The sequence below is a fragment of the Equus przewalskii genome, chromosome 30 (assembly GCF_037783145.1).
Source record: "Equus przewalskii isolate Varuska chromosome 30, EquPr2, whole genome shotgun sequence".
Lineage (NCBI taxonomy): Eukaryota > Metazoa > Chordata > Mammalia > Perissodactyla > Equidae > Equus > Equus przewalskii.
In genome coordinates, this window is record NC_091860.1 from 20,800,575 (window position 1) to 20,812,588 (window position 12,014).

Genomic DNA, 12,014 nt, shown 5'->3' on the forward strand with positions numbered 1-12,014 from the left:
ATCTGGAACTGTCACTGATTAAATTGACTTGAAACATTGCCCCTTCCAGCTGTTATGAATATCTCTAGTGGGACAAGCACCATTAAAACGGAAGGCTAGGTAATCATTTCATAACATGTAAGTCAAACCCTTATGCTGTACGCCTGAAACTCGTACAGTGTTGTATGTCAATTATATCAATAAAACTAGGGAAAAAACCCCTGAAGACTGGGTGAACATGTGTCCTAGTGGTAGGATGACACTAAGGTGACACTTAGCTGACACTAAGGCCAAGTCCAGGGCAGGCTGGTGGATTCGTCTCCCCAATGGCAGCAAGTGGGTTCCGGCCATTTTGCACTGCTGCCCTTATAAGCTAGGCTGGAAGACTCAGCTCTAAACCAATACCTTTTCAAGTTTAAAAGCCCTCTGCCTGGACACAAGAGGAAAGACAAGCAAGGGGATAAGACCATAGAGGGACGATTTTGAACTCTATTCCAGGTGGACCTTGAGATGAAAGTGACAAAGCCCTGCCTGCTGGGAACCCCACCTCTTGTGGCCCCCGCAACAGGTTGATGGAGTCATAGTGGGGCTGGTGACACCACACTTGGTGAGGGTTCTATGACAAAGGCTCCTCCCACCTGCCCTCTCTAAGTGGGGAAGCAGAGCTCTTCCTAAGAGGGCCCTACATCAGGCAGACTAATGAATGGCCAGAAGGAGAGCAGAGCTTGGACAAATGGAAAATGAACCCCAACAGCTGAGACAGCCAAGGCCCAAGTGTGCAGGCTGCAGGAAGAAGTACCCCGAGATGAGCAGCCTTATGGGCTCACGTGTATTCATCCAGGACATGTAATTGCCAGAGAGGCTGACAAGCTGAGAGCCACCCCAGCTGTCCCATTTACTCACCTAGTAATTTGACGGTTCATTAACTCATCCAACAAATAGCTACTTAGTGCTGACCGGTCTACTGGGGATAAGAAGGTGAGCAGCAGAGTCATGACCCTGGCTCTCTTTCATTCACATCCACCCTCCACTGTTTCCATTTGTAACAAAATAGCTACAGGGAGATGAAGGGAAGCAAGAGGCTTCTGCGGCTTATCCTAAGCGGGGGAATTAACCTAGTAGCCTCCTGAAATGATTCACTAGCAAGTCGCCTCCATGTCTGAATCTGCCGGTGGATGCTTTCAAGAGCATCACAAACTGATCCACTTTAGGAAACTTTTCAGAAACCATCTCATTTCCTCTGGGAAAACCAGAATTGCACACATTTGCGCTGAGGGTCGGGTCGGGGTGTCTTGCTCTACCTTAACCAAATCTGCCACAAAGGGGAGACCCTCCCAGACAGCAGACTAATCTTTTCTCTCTTCTCTTTTTAAGGACAATAGAAGTTTCCAGACACTTCACAGTGGTGTGGGGCCCAGGGTGTCACCTTAGAATCACAGAGGGTAGCTTCCCTCAGAAAAGGACTCCCAGTTTTCACAATTCCTGGTAAATTATGGTAAAATAAGGCCCTTTGGTTAGTAGAAGGTTTGTCACAATGTATAATAGGTTTGGGTTTTCAAGAAAATCACTAAGAGGTCTGGATATTTATTCCCAAGTCCTTTCCCTCTCACTAGGGGAATGTTTTCAAGGAGTCTTGGCTATGGTCAAGGACTGCAGACTGGGTACAAAGGTCACCTAAGTCCTAAATGTAGATTACAGTATGTCTCCTACCTGTTTTTACGATTGCTCAATAGATATAGATGCCACTTTAAGTAACGACATACAAATTCATTTTTTATAGTTTTATTGAGGTATAATTGATATACAAAGAACTGCACATACTTAATGCGTACAATTTGATGAGTTTGGACATATGCTAATACCCATGATGCCATCATCACAATCAAGGTAACAGACATTTATCACACCTCTAAGAGTTTCCTTGTGTCCTTTTGTTTTGTTTCTGTTTTTCGTTTTGTTTTTCATAAGGAAACTTAACAAGATGTCTACCCTCTTTTGAGGTGCCCGAGGTCGTATTGTTCACTACAGGCACTATGTTGTACAACAGCTCTCTAGAATGTGTTCATTTAGCATGTCTGGAAATTTATACCGCTTGAGTAACAACTCTCCGTTTCCCCCACCCCCAAGCCCCTGGCAGCTGTTCTAGTACTCTCCACTTCTACGAGTCTGATTATTTTAGATTCCTTATGTAAGTGGAATCACGCAGTATTTGTCCTTCTGTGATTGGCTCATTTCACTTAGCATAATGGCCTCCTGGTTCATCCATGTTCTTTCAAATGGCAGGATTTCCTTCTTTTTCTAAGGCTGAACAATATTCTGTTAAATGTATATACCATGTTTTCTTTACAAATTCATTTTTAAAAGCTTTTTGCACGGTGTCTTTTCTTTAGCCGTCTGAAGCTCCAAGCTCCCTGGGGAGCCTTAACTAAGAGAAAGACATTAGTAAATATTTCCATTCTGTTGTGTTTTCAAAAGATTTAAGTCTTTGTTAAGAGTTAAATATAAATGTTAACCTATTGTTTTACAGAGAAGTAGGGTCTTTGGGGAACTGTTTGTACCTGGATTATAGTTATATGTTTGTGGTACATGATTTAGAGGGGTACGAGGATCCTTGGTAGGAAGGGTAGAAGGAGACTGGAAAGCAGGAATGACCTACAAGGTCACTACTTTCAATCTTGTAAGTTTCCAATTTCTATTTGGTCAAGTCCCCAATTACAAGCACCCCGGCAATAGATTTCTTCCATTTAGATCTACCTATTTTTGCATAGCAACTTTTTTGTTACCAATGGCACTTTAGAAACCAAGAGTTTAGATAAACTAGACTTGGAATCAGACTTTCAAATTGCTATATTACAAAAATAACAACCTACTAAATCACATTAACCTAACAAAGATAAACACTTTGTTCTGTTGAAGAGAGTTTCTTTTGTTTTGATCTTGCCCTTTTCATTTCCTTCCTTCGTGTATGTTTCACATGTTCTTAGGTAGGTATAAGACTACATGCCTATAACTTCCAAATATATAAGTATTCATACTAGGAGTGCTCGGACGCTCAAAAACATTTTATCATAAGAATGCACAATCAAAACTGTTTGGGGCGTGTTGGCCATGTGGCCGAGTGGGTAAGTTTGTGCTCTCTGCTTCTGTGGGCCTGGGTTCATGGGTTTAGATCCTGGGCACAGATCTACACACTGCACAGCAGACCATGCTGTGGCAGCATCCCACATAGAAGAGCTAGAATGACCTACAACTAGGATATTACAACTATATACTAGGGCTTTGGGAGAAAAAAAAAAAGAGGAATATTGGCAACAGATGTTAGCTCAGTGCCAATCTTCCTCACCAAAACAAAAACAGAAAACAGCAAAAAACTGTTTAGAGATCACGGAACTAGATTAATGATCTCTTGCTGTCTTTTGTCAGCAAATGAATCAGAAAAGTGCTTTCATTGCCATTACAGTCATGTGTCACTTCATAATGGGGATACATTCTGAGAAATGTGTCGTTAGGTGATTTCATTGTTGTGTGAACATCATAGAGTGTACTTACACAAACCTAGATGGTATAGCCTGCTACACACCTAGGCACCATAGTACTAATCTTATGGGACCACTGTTCTATATGCAGTGCATCATTGACCGAAATGTCATTATGTAGCACATGACTATATTTGATGCCAGTGTCATGCTACCACATTCCCCAGGCCTGAGTCATCCTTGTTAACATTTACATTTGAGCTTGTTAATTTAACCCCAGACTTGGAAAGAAAAGACAGGAAATGTGGGTTTCATAACTACTATAACAGTCCTACCTCATGCTCTTCCTTGCCTCTGGGCTGGGATCCAAGTCTGGAAAAGTCCAAAATTCCCAGATTCAGCCGAGACGCTTCTCTGTTTCTCAGGAAGCAAACAGTGTGCACTTGACACAGTAACACCCTTTTTCAGGCAAAGAGCAAAACCCAAAGACCGGCACTGGAATGCAGCACAATGGTTAACATGGGGATCTGGCCATGTCTGAGTGTCAGAGAGTTCTAGAACCAGAAGAAACCTTAGGGGTACATTATTGCATAAATGAGGACACAAGAGGCCAAAGATCAGAATGATTCACCCAAGATTATACAGTCGTTAGTGGCACATCCGCCACTAACCATGACCAAGTCTTCGGACTGTAGTTGGGCTCTCGGACTCTCTGATATCCCCTCAGGACTGATGTCGGGGAGGGAGCCATGAGGAGCATGGAGTTGTTGGCTGCTGATGAGACACGGCTGGATAACTTCTGGTGCTCAAAGAGCCCAGTCAGTGTTTTAACAGAAATCTGTGCGTGCTGACTCAGTGTGCCTGTGTGGGGTCCATTACGAGAGGACTGCGGAGTCCACCCATCTGGGAAAGGTTGCTTTGCACAGGCCTGCCTCTGGAAAATAGAAAGCTTTCTTTCTGTTTCTTCAACGTTGGACGATGGACTCACAGCTCCAGCTCTTCTGATGATGCCTACAACTCCAACACACGCTGAAGTGCTGACAGACCTGAAATGAAATAGGGAGAGTGGAGCATAGAACTTCAAGGAAGGCAGAGATCTGCTTGGGTGTTGCCCACTGCTGTATCCTTGGTGCCTGGCACAGAGGAAGCACTCAGAAAATTTTTGTTGAGTGAGAAAGCCCTCACTCGAGAAGGTGGAAGAGGGACAAATGGAGAGGACCGAGTTTTCAATCCTGTTTATGCTGGGCTTGTGGGTGGCCACAGAGTTGAGAGCTGGAAGTCCAACCAAGAGAGCAGATCAGGAAAGACCCAAGAAACATCCCAGTTGGTCTCCTTCTCTCATGCTTTGACCTGCTCATGACTGCATTAAATCTACTGCTGGCCCATGAGGCCTCAGTGAAAACTCCTGTTTTTCTTCCAAAGCTGGGATATAAGCCCACTTATTACCCTCCACTTAGCTGGCTTTCTACTGTCCCTTCCTAATTTTCTCAGTTTGGGGATGGAAAGACTGCCCTGGGCTCTGTAGAGAGCAGGTCTGCATCTTAGGCCTGCTCAGGCCCAACTCTGGTCCTTACACAAGTCACTTCCTCTGAGACTCAGTTTCCTCTTGAACGAGACAGAAATAATGATGTAGGCCATACCCACTCACCTCATGGGCTGTGGAGAGGACTGAATAATTGATGGTAAAGTGCTTCACACACTGTAAAACCCTCTGCACATGCGTGTTGGCATTAGAGAGAAGGAGTCACATCTACTCCATCCAGTGGTAGATTTTGCCTGTGAGCTTGTTGCTGCTCATCTTCAGGTAGAGGGGCTCCATTTTAACTGGTCCAGGAGAAAAGCCCTTTTCCAGTTGGTCTCTGTGTACGAGTTTAATCTTAATTATGAGGACCAGCCACTGCGGGGCACGACTTGATTTTCCATCTCCACATGGAGCATCAGAACTCAAGAGTTCTTTAAAAAGGAAACTATTAACACCATTTGGTAGATGGAGTGTGCATATGGATTTGAGGCATTTGGCCAAAACTTATATTTTTCTCTGAGGCCTTAGAAGCTTCTTCTGAGGACACTGGAAACGCTATGTCTTGAAGCTTCCTCAGGGCACTTCACAAATGCTTTGGTATTTTGCATTATATTCTTATAGCAAATAAAATATTTCAGAGACATTAATTGAATGTATGTAGTTTTGAGCACACCTTGGCTCTTTCCAGCATCAAGTGGCTCTGTCCTCACACTGCCTCTCCCCCACCACATGTACTCGGACCGCAAATCACAGTCGAGGCCCCACCCCTCTCTCCCGTCAGCAAGGGTGACCCAGCGGTCATGAGCACACCAGCAGAGGGAGGATGGTGTGGGAGGCAGCCTTCTGGAGGACCCTCAATGATCCCCACATCCTGGTATTCTCACCCTTGGGTGATCCTCACTTCTAATGAATAGAATATGGCAGAAGCAGTGGGGTATCATTTCCAAGATTAGGTTATAAAAAGACTGTGGTTTCCATCCTGGGTACCTGAGCAGCCTCTCTCTCTCTCTCTCTCTCTCTCGGATAACTCACATCAAAAGCAGCCCAATGAAGAGGACCACATGGCCTTAATGAGAATATTTGGGCATTCCACAACTGTGAAGTTTCCTTCCTCTCTCCACGTTGGTGACCAATAATACTATCATAAATGTGTTTGGGTTTTTTCATTTCACAGTGTATTAATGTATTTGTATACTGTGTAGATTTAAAGTCATAAACAGCATTTATTACCTTGGTAAAAAAATATGGTGTGGCTAGGAATGAGGCCCTCAATCCAACAGTCTATGAGGAACTAAGGTTGCCAACAAGCACATGAGTGAGCTCATAAGCAGATCCTTTGGTCCCTGCCAAGTCCTGAGATGTCCCAGCTCCAGCTGACAGCAGCCGGACTGCAACCTCATGAGAAACCTGGAGCCAGAGGCACCTGGCTAGGACACACCCCAATTCCTGATGCACAGAAACTGTTAGACAGTCCATGTTAGTTGTTTAAAGTCTTAGTTTTAGGTATTTTCTTGCACAGACATAACTAATATGGATGGAGAGAAACAAGGAAAAGTAGAAATGGTAGAGTTGGAGAAAAAAGAGGGAAGGAAGGAGGAGAAGGGAGTGAAGGAAGAAAGACGAAGAGTGGGTGTGTCTGAGCAGGACAGAACACCACCAACAACCACCATGCAGAGTGGTGAGTGCTTGGGCCCTGGCACCAGACGGCCTGGGTTTGAATCCTGGCTCTGCCACTGCATTAGTCTCCTGGGGCCGCTGTAACAACGTACCACACACTGGGTCGCTCACTTCAACAACAGAGATTTATTGTCTCGCAGTTCTGGAGGCAAGAAGTCTGAGATCAACGTGTTGGTAAGATTGGTTCCTTCTGAGGGCTGTGAGGTGGAGAATCTGTTCCAGGCCTCTTCCTTACCTTCTGGTCATTTTCTGACAGTCTTTGGCATCCTTGCCTTGTAGGTCCCTGCCTTCATCTTCACAGTGTTCTCCCTGTTTGTGTTCAAATTTCCCTTTTTTTTCTTAATAAGGACACCAGTCATACTGGATTAGGGCCCACCCTAAAGACCCTATTTCCAAATAAGGTCATGTTTTGAGGTACTGAGGGTTAGTACTTCAATGTATGAATTTTAGGGGACACACTTCAGCCCATAACAGTCATAACAATTCAGCCCATTACTAGCGGTATGGCTGGGAGAAATCATTTAACCTCTCTGAGCCTCAGTTTCCTCATCTATAAAATTGAGATATAGTAGTACCTATACAATGGGGTCATTATAAGGATTGAGCAATATTTGAAGAGTGTTTAAAACAGCAGCTGTACATAGCATTTGTTATATGAGTTAATGGGTCTGCAATAATGTGGTGGTTCTAACACACAAATGGACACAAACGCTGGGTTGGGGGTGTCTAGTCTACAACGATTCCTTAAGTGGCCAGGTCGATGTGTCCTTCTCTGCTTTGTGGGGAAATGGCCCCTTGTCCCTCACCGTCCACACATAGAGTATAGGGGATTTTGCTGATGAGAGTCATTGAGTTCCAGAAAGTACCATAGGAGGGCGTAGGAGGGTTGGGAAGGACAGAAGATGAGTTCAGACAAGAGGAGGTACTGCATGCTGGTTGAAGCTAGACCTGGGAGGCTTGGGCTAGAGTTAATCCTGGACTCTCTTGGAGGAAAGTGGGTTTCCACTTCTAATTATAGTCCAGATGTGTTTGTTGGAAGCTATGGAGTTTCCCAGCATCAAGGTGGCCTGATGACTAGGCTGCTGTGGTTCTGCCCTTGAGAATCACTGAGGGCACCTTTTCACCAGAGATCCTGCTTCAGTTGGCCTGGGCGTTAGTATTTTTGAAATGTTCCCAAAGTAGTTCAAACATACATGCAGGCATGAGAACCAGTATGAGAAACTCCTTCCAGTCCCTTGCTACTCCCAGTGTGGTCCAGGGATCAGCGGGTAGTGGCACCACCTGGGAGTGTGTTAGAAATGCAGACGCTCTGGCCCCACCGCAGACCTGCTGAATCAGAATCTGCATTTTAGCAAGATCCCGGAGGAGAAGTGCGAAGCCCTGGCATGCAGCTTTGTGAGCAGTGGCAGCCTGGGGTCTTTTGTGGGGAGCACCTGGGTTCTGCCCTAGGGCAGTCTGACTCACCTGAGCCAGAGGTGATGGGAAGCCCTCTGCACCTGCTGTGCTCCTGAGACATCCCTTCACTGTAGGGATTACCGTCCAGATACAAGACAGTTAATTTTAAAGACTTACCCCCAGGCAAGCTCTCTCTTCTCCCCCAAGGGTGCCATGTAACAAGCACCTTGAGGTAGGTGAGTACGGAAGTCAGCTGTTTTCCATGTCTGAGCTGGGGAACAGCTGGCCCGCATTAGAGGGGTCAGTCCATGTGCTCTGCTGCACAATTACAGCCAGGTTGGGCTGGCAGCTCAGCATCCCAAGAGAGCTTTTCCCCATGAGCTGATACAAACAGCCTGACCCAGTAAGGCTCATGGAAATAGTCAGATCTTGACACGCTCAAGAAAGAAAATATAATGTTGAAGCTAAAGAAATGTTATAGGGAGGGAGATGTTACAGGAGGAGGCGGGCAAAGAGGTAGATAAGAGAAAAATGGTTAATAAGTTGAGTAAAACCTATATTTTCCTAGCCCACTAAGTCTTTCTGGAAAGAGTCTGTGCTTGCTGATGGAAATATTAGGAAGATGAGCTCACGCTAAACACAGTTCCTCTCAGAGGAGGCTGGAAGAAAACAAGAGATTTGAGACACTTTGTTGAAAATAAATCAGCAGCTTTGAAGGAGATCTGGAGGAGAATTGCAGATGACAGGGAAGTCTCCAGATCAAGGATGAAACCGAGTTGTGCATGAACAGAACTTTCCAGAGATGTTAATCAGAGCAAGAGAATAGACTAACTTAAAAAAAAATCCAGCAGTGTTATGATTATTGTCTGCTTCTTTGATTCTAGATCAAATCCAGCTTCTGTGACATTGCTCCTGAGAAACAGAACGAGAGAACAGCAGAAAACACATGGGCTGGTTATCCAGGAAAGCTTGTGCTCTCTCCGCAGTGCCTCATTTATTGGATTATGCGTAAGACCAGGCTGAGCTATCAGGATAGATTTCTCTTGGAGATGTAGAATGGCCCCTCGTAGTGGTGATGTTCCAAAACATTAACTGATTTGATCACGTCACTCCTCAATAATCGTCAGTGGTCCCAAGTGACCTACTAAATAAAGTCCAGATTTTGTAGTTTGGAATTCAATGACCTGCACAAAATCACGAGAGGCAATACAGCAGAGTGGCCTTTGGTGTCAGTCCCAGCTGAGCTTGAAACTCTGCTGACCATGGGTAAATCACTGAACCTTTCTGACCCCATTTGGACAATAAGGGCACCTTTCTTGTCAAGCTCATGGTTAAATGAGAGATTGGATGGAATGCACTTATCCAATATCTAGAACACAGTACTTGGTCAATCCATGACATTATCATTATTGTTCATGATAATAATAACAGGGCTCCTCCAGCCTGCCTTTCTCTCTCTGCGAATGGTTTGCCCCCACCCTATGTGTCTGCCCCCCCCCCCCAACATGTACTATTCCATCTGCACACTGTGTTTCCAGCCTCTAAGTTTTGGCTCACACTGTTCTTACCCTACCCTCCCTTCCAGGCTTGACTCCGGGGCTCTTTCTTTCGTGCATCCTTTGAGGGCAGTGTCCATATCACATGGACCTTGGTTTTCTCAATATCAATGAAAAACCTTGACTATAGTAGGTGCTGAAGAAGCGTTGGATGAATAAGTGACTGAACGAAAGCAAGCTGGTGACAGGGGGCACCTGAAAGGCATTGATGGGAACTGATAGTGGAATAATCGGGGAGGGTTGTGGGTTCTGTGGGCCCGGAGGTCTAATTTCACTGCCACCAATGGACTTGAAGGAAAGGCAAACTCTCCTTGGGTTTCTTGTGTGTGACAAGGGAGGCCAATGCATTTTTCCATAGCTGTGATGCCAAATGATGTCTATAAAGTACCTTTATATGGACCAACCCTTAGTGATAGCCTCTTGAAGGCTAATGTTCCTCTCCTCCTCTTGCATCCCTGACCAAAAGAGGCCAGATGAACTCCCCCTGAAGCCTGGGCCTTCTGAGCTCTCAGTTGGCAGCTCTCTCCAGCCTTGCAAAACTGATCAAAGTTCCAGCTGTCCCACAGCTCAAAGCTGGGCACACACAAACCAGAAAGTCCCTGGATATGGCATCTTTGTATGAATTGGGTGGATAAACAAGCACCCTTTCCCCTACGCAGGGTGCGTGGCTTGGCATGGTGGGTGTGGGCTGGAAAGCAGCCCCATTTCTAGTCCCTCAGCTGGAAGCCCTTGCATGGTGGGTACACTCACATATGTGTGTGAGCATGTGTGCACACACACACACACACTCTTTCTCTAATGAAGAAATCATATGATTGGGGTGTTTCTTGGGGGATTACACATTCTAGGGGCTCAGCACAGGTTTTACAATCAAATATATATTAAAAAATGAAGCTAAGCACAGTTCCTCTTCTTTAGTCTTTCTCAAACTAGAGAGTGCTGGCACAGCCAGGGACATACATACCCAAGACCACAACGAGGCCAGTCAAATGGCTCAGCACACACATGAATTGAAGATACTCTGTTGTCGGAATCGTTCTCTATGAAATAGAGTTCTGTTACGGTGGCTCTCCTTGAGGGCATGGAGGGGCCAGGAGGACTTGGGTGCACACAGTTTGTACCCCTTTTTTGCCATCAAGCTCTCTGCCTGCTGTGATCAGGCACGGCTCATTCTTGGCTGGACAATCCTGTAACTCTGCAAGAAGGCTTTCTAAATGCATTATGGCCAGAGATAGATATTCACAAGAGAATGTGTAAGACCAAAATCTGTCTGAAAAATATAGGAAATTGGGGGTGCATTTCAGTGTCCCTTGAACAGTTTTTGAGTCACAGGGAGATTGGGTGAATGAATGTCTGAAGCAGAGAGGTGCTGGCCTGGTCAAGGAGACTGAAGCCGAGCAAAAAAAAAATTGACCTTAAACATTTCCACTCTAAGGCCCTAACAAGTACCCACTTTCTATTAGGATCAGTTTTAGACTTCTGTGCATTTGCTTTGGCTAAATTTTCAGTCACGGTTGGCAAGCCCTCTCTTGAATAAATCCTTACAAATAGTTTTCAAAAGTGGTTCGGTTACCACCGGTCTTTTGTTTCACAAAATCTGCATTAACAATATCATCTATGCACCCACTGAATGATCCCTTTGTCTCGATATACCTCATCATTAGGGTCTGGGTTAAGGGATGCCATTATCAACTAAGAAAAGGCTAGAATTCAGATGGTGTACACTACATTTCTTTGGGGGCTCACTTATTTCCACGAAGGCCCATGCTGTTTTCATTTGATACTGGCTGTGTGGGGCAGTGTTAATTACACATTTCTATAACACACATTCAACTCACTTCTACCCCTAGACAATCACTTCTATTTGGATCAGAGGAATACTCTGGTTGTCAGACCCAATCCTCACAATATATTTGATGACTTGTGAACTGTAGCACCCCTTACCACGAAAAAAAAGATAGCAGCCAGCCTTTGGCTCAGAAAAGAATCTTTCTTGGGGCATCGAGAATTCCAAAGCTGTCTGAGAAAATGAATGTGTATGGGAGTATTACTTACCCACTCAACCCCTACTCAGAAAGAGCTACCTAGTGAGTGTGATTTCAGTTTCTGGGCCCCCTCCAGCCACCTCCTGCAGCAGCAAAGAAAAGGGGGAGCTTTCCTATCCAGCAAGGTGTTAAACGTGGGCACCATCCTCAAACAGGAAGCCGAGATGTGCCCGCCCCTTCCCCCATCCCTGGCACTTCCTGCTCATTGGGCCAGATGTATGAAACATTTAGGGGACCTCATGGGTTTCCAGGGACTCAATTCAAATTCCTTCCTTCAAATCCAAACTTCAGAGAGAGGAGGAAAGAGAGAGCTCTTGAAACACCCACCTCCTGCTCTTTATGGAGGAAAGAAACCACATACATC

The 12,014-nt window shown here is 45.2% G+C and overlaps 1 long non-coding RNA gene across 1 annotated transcript; it reads left to right on the plus strand.

Annotated features, from left to right (window-relative positions):
• The first annotated feature begins 578 nt into the window (after positions 1–578).
• On the plus strand, positions 579–9,224 carry LOC103558517 (uncharacterized). The gene is made up of 3 exons (XR_546754.2): positions 579–957; positions 1,354–1,464; positions 8,934–9,224. It is a non-coding gene; the product is annotated as an uncharacterized lncRNA (long non-coding RNA).
• The last annotated feature ends 2,790 nt before the right edge of the window (positions 9,225–12,014 follow it).